The 8,045-nt window shown below is 33.3% G+C and overlaps 1 pseudogene; it reads left to right on the top strand.

The window, feature by feature from the left end:
* Window positions 1-1,366: 1,366 nt before the first annotated feature.
* Window positions 1,367-2,110, top strand: LOC149576663 (expansin-B3 pseudogene; annotated as a pseudogene).
* Window positions 2,111-8,045: the final 5,935 nt, after the last annotated feature.

The following is an 8,045-nucleotide window of genomic DNA, read 5'->3' on the forward strand; positions in this document are numbered from 1 at the left end:
TACAAAAATTTGAAAATCATTGCTTCGGGAAATGTGCATTTTTTTAAAAAAAATCACTACCTTGGGAAACATGTCAAATTTGGGAGCAATTTTTTTTTCCCACAGTTTCCAACTGTGCTAAAATTTGACAAATTTATATGAAAATACGGGTTTTTGGTCGCTCTGAGATCAACAGTGATGTCTGTTTGGGTTCAAAGTGCACCAAAAATCAATGATCCCCCAAATTCAATACAAAATAACTCTAAAAAATGAAACCTCTGAAAGAAAAAACATAGATCTGAAAGCTAAGCCAAACTTCTTAGAAACAAGACAGAGGCATGAAGATCTAGATCTTTGATACCATATTTAAGTTGATGAAAGCTCAACCCCACAGCTACCAAGAATCACATGCATGCAAACACCTATCACAGAAAGAGGAGAAAATCTATGGATGCTTGAATTCACAGATCCATAGAAGAGGAAACATTCTTGATGAGCAAAAAAAAAAAATTGCTATTATCAAAAGTGAATTGGTTAATAATTACAAAGAGAGATTGTCTTGATAAAGGAGATCCAAACTCTAAAAAGGTCTAACGTAGGTTGTATAATAATAATAAATAAAAGAATTAATTATTATATGCCTAAACTTTAGGTTAAGTAGACTAGAGTTAATTAGAAAATATCTAATTACTCTAACAACAACATCACAAGTTTCAGCACTACTGACATATTTTTTTGTTAACTTTTGCATAGCCTCCTACCAAAATGATTGGAAATTCTTTTTATCCAATAAAATACTACGAGTACTATTGACATTATCAGTACTACATATACATTTTACCATAATTATTTTTCAGTTTGTTAATTCTTTTATCCATGAATTTAAACTTAGAAATTAACCCCTCTAGCAATCTCTTGGTTCCAACATAACATTGAATCATCTCAAACAAAGTTCACATCCATATACGCCCTCAATAAAGAATAATTATACATATATGCATCTTACTAATTACATATCTCTTTTTCATTAAAGCTTACTTCAAATTAAGTGTATATTATTATAAAAGTGCAATTTCAAAGTTTATCTTATGTTAGCTTTGATTCTTTATTTTAAGAAAACATTGTAGTAGATAATAAGTTCTTCTTTTAACTTCTCAAAGTGAAATTTCAACTTTTCACTCTGTATTCATAGCTATGATGGCATATTAATTGCTCCTAATTTAAAACACATAATTAAAATTCCTATCAATACTAAATATCATAATTGTATTATTCTATAATTGTAAGTCAATGCAGACTTTGTTGCACTATGCATTAGGATATTCTTTCCAAAATATCTCTTGCACATACGCAACTGTTTGTTAGTAATTTTATTAAAGAAGAGAGCATGAAAAATAACCAACTATTCTCTCGTCCTAAGAAAGAAAAGTGTCGGTTGCTGAATGGCCTAAACCCAAAAATAAAAATAAAGAAGCAGCAGCAGCTTTTGCGAGCAAAACAATCAAAACGGTTAGAATTCAAAAGAAAAAATAGGTGCCGCATGTTAAAAAAAAAATCATCTGACATGCTACATTGTGAATTTGGAGGAAATTTGTGCTCAACTCTTTGGAATGTTTCAGGAAAAAATGTGAGTATCCAGGAAGAAACATCACATTCCATGTGAATGAGGAGTCAATGGACTACTGGTTTTCTGTTCTGATCGAGTATGAAGATGGCGATGGTGATGTGGGAGACGTACATCTGAAAGAGGTATACATTCCACATTCCATATCTTTCAATCTTTCTACATTCATTGTGTATACTAAACATTGATCAATCAAGATTCACAACAAAAAAAGCTACTCAAAATTATGAAGGATGTTGGTCTTAGTATGATCTCATATGCTTCATCTGAGCTTCGCCCACTGAATTCGTTGGTTTTGTGGATGTATGGAAAGTGCAGGTGGGGTCAGGGAGTTGGATGGAGATGAGGCATTTGTGGGGAGCGTACTGGTTTTTGTTAGGAGGGCCATTGAAGGCGCCATTCTCACTGCGAGTAACATCTCTTTCCTCCAACAGAACACTCTCTCAGTTGCTAATTAATCCTCCAAAAATAGCAATACTGAAAAGGAAGTTGTGGATTTTTCATTAATGGCAGCAGTATTGAAAAGGAAGTTGTGGATTAAAACAGCAGTACTGAAAAGGAAGTTGTAAATTTTGATTAATGGCAGCAGTACTGAAAAGGAAGTTGTGGATTAAAACAGCAGTACTGAAAAGGAAGTTGTGGATTTTTCATTAATGGCAGCAGTACTGAAAAGGAAGTTGTGGATTTTTCATTAATGATAGCAGTAGAAAAAGAAACTTTCCATCACTGTGATCAAGAGAGGCAACTTACCATTGCTATAAAACGGTCATTTACAGTTTCAAATTAAGAACAAATCTTTTCTGTAGCATCACATCACAAAAAAAATATCAGGAAATACCTTGTGTAAATTTCAAAATAGGGGAATGGCATTCGCTAAGGAGATAATGAGAAGAGTGTTGAATCTGGTCTGCCATCTTATGAAAGAATTTGTCGTCAAATGCTTCAACTATGCCTTCAAAAAGCAAAATTTTGAATAAGTTGAGGAAGAAAACAATCTGCAAAATGCAGAGCAAGAACAGAGGGAAAAGGAAAGGAGAGATTATGCCACCCCTCTTCCTATCAAATTAGCTAAAGAATACATGGTGGTGCGGCAGAATTTGGTAAAGAACCCAACAGAGTCTCAAATTACAGATGAGCCTAAGGTCGAAATCCGTACTTGCCCAAAAAGAAGGATTTACCATTTTTTCTTATGATTTTTTCTCTTTGATTTTGGTTTTCAAGATATTATGTTGTTTATTAATAGGATACTATTTTTGAAAAGAAGAAACCAACACAGTCTCTAATTGCAGATGAACAAAAGGTAAGAATCTGTTTTCCACCAAACAAAAATTACCGAGGTTTTTATGGTTCACTTTGATTTGGGTTTTCAAGATTAACTTTTTTCTATTAACGTGATATAATTTTAGAAGAAGAGTAGCTGGTTTTTCGGAGATCCAATGAGGGGGAGGAATCGACAAAGGGCCAGCTTTTATATCTCATTGGGTAATGCTAATTTTATTTTATTTGATTCAACGAGTTAAAATAGTTAAACTTTGTTGATTCAATCTAATGAATTTGTTATTATTACATGCAGCTAAATCTAGATCTAAATCAGCAGCTCATTTCCAATTGCTACGCCAATCAATTCATAAATTGGAGCAATTGGAGTGGCAGCAGTCACTTTTGAAGAAAAGTGCCAAGCTACATCAAATTTCCTGTGTATACAATTACAGAGACATGTTAAAAGGCTATTCTCCATGAAATGTTGAACAGTTTTGAGTTTTAAAATAGTCGTAAATTGTACGGTACGATGGCAAGGTCCATTGAGGTCTACTGTCATGCATAACCTAGGAAACCCTCAAATTCCACATGTCATGCATAATCATTTTTTTGTGCTAATATTTGATATTTTAAATTTCGACTGGAATCATTTGCTCTGAAAAGACTCTCTACAGCTCCACGATGTTGGGAAAATATTTGACAGGGCATCTTAAAACTCCACCAACTGCAGTCTAATTATACAAATGATAATATTTTCCTTTGTGATTTTGGAATCCACTGTCAACTACGTTTGTATCATGTTTAAGATTGATATAGCATAATTTTTTGTTTTGACAGTATAGAATTTTAATTGATATTTCGAATCATGTTCCTAATGATCAATTAAAAATATACAATTAAAATCAAAATCATCGTAAATATAGTGTGTGAACTGTAAAAAGTAATGATGCCTGCAACTATGATTAGGAATATCAAACAACATCGAATGAAAATATATTCTATTTACATTAATATACATCGAATGAGAGCTGCCTCTGCTTAATTCCAAGAATCTATTCTTTGTCAGAATCGAATGAAAATATATTCTATTTACATTAAATATTAGTATTTTTGGTGGCGCACCGTATGGTGTGGCTATAAATATCCCTCACTTGGACAAATCTGTGTTCATTTTATTTACATATCTAGCGTGCAATGAACTCAATACCAAGAAATGTGGTTCATACTTACAGTAGAATTCTCTGTATGTCAAAACAGATTTGTCCAAACATTGCTAGACTAAATTGCTTGGTGTCACAACCCACTCCATCTGAATTCCAAATAACTCAGAAATTCTCTCCTACATGGATTCATTTTCTTGAACTATGAAATTATGTTAACTAATTTAATTATGTATTGGAGATAATGAGTCGGTTGCTATAAAAAAGAATTGGTTACATAACTAAGAAAAGGATCTTACAACCGCTCCAACGGATGGAGAAGAACATGAAGACTTCCGAGAGGGAGAGGGGATTACGACAGCAGCAATTTAATCTGGGATAATGAAGGTGCTTAGGGAAGAAATTCTTTTTTGGTGAGATGCATGGGAACGATGACTAGTGGAATGATTTTCATCAAGATTGTTGATCATCGCAGCGATGGATGTCATGGTAGTGCAATGGATTTATCTCAGAAGGTCTTTGAGGCAATCACCATTCTTGCAGCTGGAGAAGTTTACATTGATTTTGAACTTTGCTCACTTAGTTTTGAAGGGAACTCGAGGCACAGGAAGGAGCTAGAGGAGAAAATGACATTCAAGAAAGGAATAGCATTATTTACTAGGTTTTCCTATATTCACACTATTTACTAATCTGAATTCTTTAGGTGTGATTAAGTGAAAAAAATTATATTAGGTATACTAGATATGTTCTTTGATTACTGGCATAAGCATTATTGAATTTGAAATGGACTGCTTGTCAAGCATTGTTTCATCTGTATAAATTGCTCTGTAGAATATCTATTTTAACCATCATTAGGAACCCTTGGCATAAGGGGTTGTACCATGGTTGAAAACATATCACAATAGTTCCATGGTTAGGATTTGTATTTAGATAAAAATAAAAAAATAAAAACTTGTCTAATTATGCCTTCGCATACTTTTGGAGTTCCCAAATTCTTATGAGGGAGGCTATACTTGTAAATTCTTGACTCTTTAGGGAAGCATCCAAATCAAGATTATATACCAACTACATGAACCATACCTGTAGATCCCAAGTTCTTTAATGTGTGATCTCTCGCTAATTTTTGGGAAATTTATTGTGAGTTGCATGAGCATTGGGTTGAAATACATATAACGTTAGTGTCTTTCATTTACTCACATGCATTGTCTGAATCCATACATTACCACTGCAACTCGGTGAATATCTTTTTCTATAATACTATAAAGATTGTGATATAAATACTGCCAATTGGAACAATAAAAAGGAAAGTCCATTTACAAGTCAACATAACTTGACCTGAAGAAGCTCTCTCTCTACTGATTCTACACCTTTCTTGTTTGCAAGTTTGCAGAACTTTAGTGTTAGGTCTTTTATTGCACTGCTTTGCATACGTTTTGTCTAAGTTTTGTTTTGAGTTGAACCATTAAATTGGTTTCCTTAGATCAAGTCTCAATAGGTGTAACTTTCCTTAAGTTGTGCCAATTTCATCAGAAACATTTAATGGGATAGTCTACACCTTTATGACTATAGAGATTGCAAACTAAGCTCTGTTCTTTAGTTTTCTTCTTGTCTGGTGTGTTTATAGTTGTTTTTACCTTGGCATAATGCTATTTTATGGATGAAATCTCATAATGATTTAGGAGTTTTAAATATGTTTTTGTCTTCTTCGTTATTAAGAGGAAATGGAACTTTGGTTTAAGCGTATCTTTCAACCTCAGCAGTCTCATTTTGTCTCTCTGAATTGTGTATTGTAAAATTGTGTATTGTGAGTTTCTCAGAGATGAGATGCTTCAATAGGTGAAGACTTTTAGTCTTTCATTGCTACCGACTGCTAGCAAAGGTTAGTCAAACATTTTCTTTGGTCCTTTTGTAAAGCACATTGTTAATCATCCACATGTTGCATGAATTTCCTCATTAGGCTTTGTTACTTTAAATCCAATGTTGAGGTTTGGCTGCTCAAGTTAATCTCTGTGGCACTTTGTGCATTGATAATAATATTTTCATAGTGTAGATGAGCACAAGTTCTGTATTAAATTTCTCTGTGGATCTATGAGCCTCAGCACTGGATAGCTTTTGCCTTCTGCTTGATGTTGATTTTAAATTAGTGGTAGATAGCCTGAAATTTATATAGAATTTCTTGGTGGATTTGTGGACCTGTTCTTGCTTAACAAAGATTCCTAAATGCTAGTTACAACACCATAATGCAAATGTGATTTACTTGATATAATTGTGGATATTAGCAATCCAATCTTGTCCATTTTTTTGGGGAATAACATGCTAGGCATATTAATGACACAAAAGAGTCCATTGTTAGCTATGTGACTAACTTAATCTAAGCATATTTATAACATATGTCAATAGAGAATTGTTGGTAATCCTTTTATGTTGATGAGTATATGGTTCAATTCAAGGTTGAATAAACCATTTTATGTTTTATTTTCTTTATAAATGATGGAGATGGGACTGAAATGCTAAAGTGATAACTAAGAAAATGTTCCTTTGTTATCTTGTTGACCGATGAATGTTCCTACATTATTTGTGTAGCACAATTCTATTACTCTTCTAAGTTTTACTTGTTTAGACTCTCTCGTTGCCGGGATGGGTATCTTTCATGTCAGGAAGGATTCCGGGGAAGCTTAACAGCTTCATGGTAGGGTGGTAAAAGCACTCCTAGAATATTCTCCCCCTTGTTTCTTAGGAAGGTTCAGGACCTCCTTACAACTTGGTCATCATGGTTAGACCACCTGGTATCTGGTATTCTGTACTGGTAAATCTGGTAACGAATTTAAAATTTTCTTTTAATTTGAGTATTTATGTGTATGTATCATTTTAATTAAAGTCAATGATAGTTAATTAACTCATGTTGACGAGTCAATATTCAAAAGACTTTGACTCCTGTTGATTTTTTCCCAATTTATGGAGATGGTTGATGTGGCATTGGTTTTGTAGGGGCAGTCGTTACATATGGTATCAGAGCTCTTGGTTCCACACTTGGACCTTGAGTTCACTATGCTAAACATAGAACTGTAAGTCAACTTGTTTACTCTATGTTGTATGAGTTGATGAGATGGGTTGCATGTTGTGTCTCTTAGTTATGATTATTACGACATAAAAGGGTATGAAGTTTCTTATGCATGTCATGATTTTGAGTTAAAAATATTTTAATCTTTAAAAGATTGTCAAATGGAAAGTTTATGGAATGACTGGTAAATTGCATACCTAATATGTTATGATTATATTTACTTTAAACCATGTGATGGTATAATATGCACATTGGAGTATTAAAATTGAACTATTGAGATAGTCAAAGGATGATTGACTTTTGCATAAGGCTATGAGAGCCTACCAAATGAAGATTCAGCTTGTGATAGCAATGAAAAATGTCTTTTTATTATCTAAACGACATGTGATGCACATGCGATGCAAGAATTTATTTCTATTTTATGCCAGGTTCATGAGGTTCATTGAGTAACTTAAATACTAAGTAGGAAGAAGATGGATTTCATTTGAAAAAGTATTGTATGTTCCATTATGCATTTAGAAATGTGTGATTATCAAGATAAATTGCATGTGATGCATGCGAAGTCTAGTTATGTTCTTAGTGATCCTTGGACACAAGGTTTCGTTAAACATCTATTCCCTCTTGGTGACTAGTGAGAGTCATTGTGGTTTAAGTGAATTGGGTTTCATTTTATTATGTTCGGTTTCATGAACTTAGATGTGATGAAGGACTAGCTTGAGATTTTATGTTTTTTTTGTGACCACCAAGCCACCAATTTCTTATGTGAGCTATTTACTTGACTCTTGTTCACTTTTATTTTGGTTGTATCTCCTTTTTGGACTTTTACTTAAGAATTATGAATCTTGTTTTTAAGATTTCTTTGATCTTTAGGTGGCTAGGGTGTGTGCGCATATTTTTGATGTTGCTAGTCCTATGATTTGGAAGTGATTTCATCTATGATGTTCATTGTGGAGCATTGATA

The sequence above is a fragment of the Cupressus sempervirens genome, chromosome 1, assembly GCF_028749045.1.
Source record: "Cupressus sempervirens isolate cs-2001-9-10 chromosome 1, ASM2874904v1, whole genome shotgun sequence".
Taxonomy (NCBI): domain Eukaryota; kingdom Viridiplantae; phylum Streptophyta; class Pinopsida; order Cupressales; family Cupressaceae; genus Cupressus; species Cupressus sempervirens.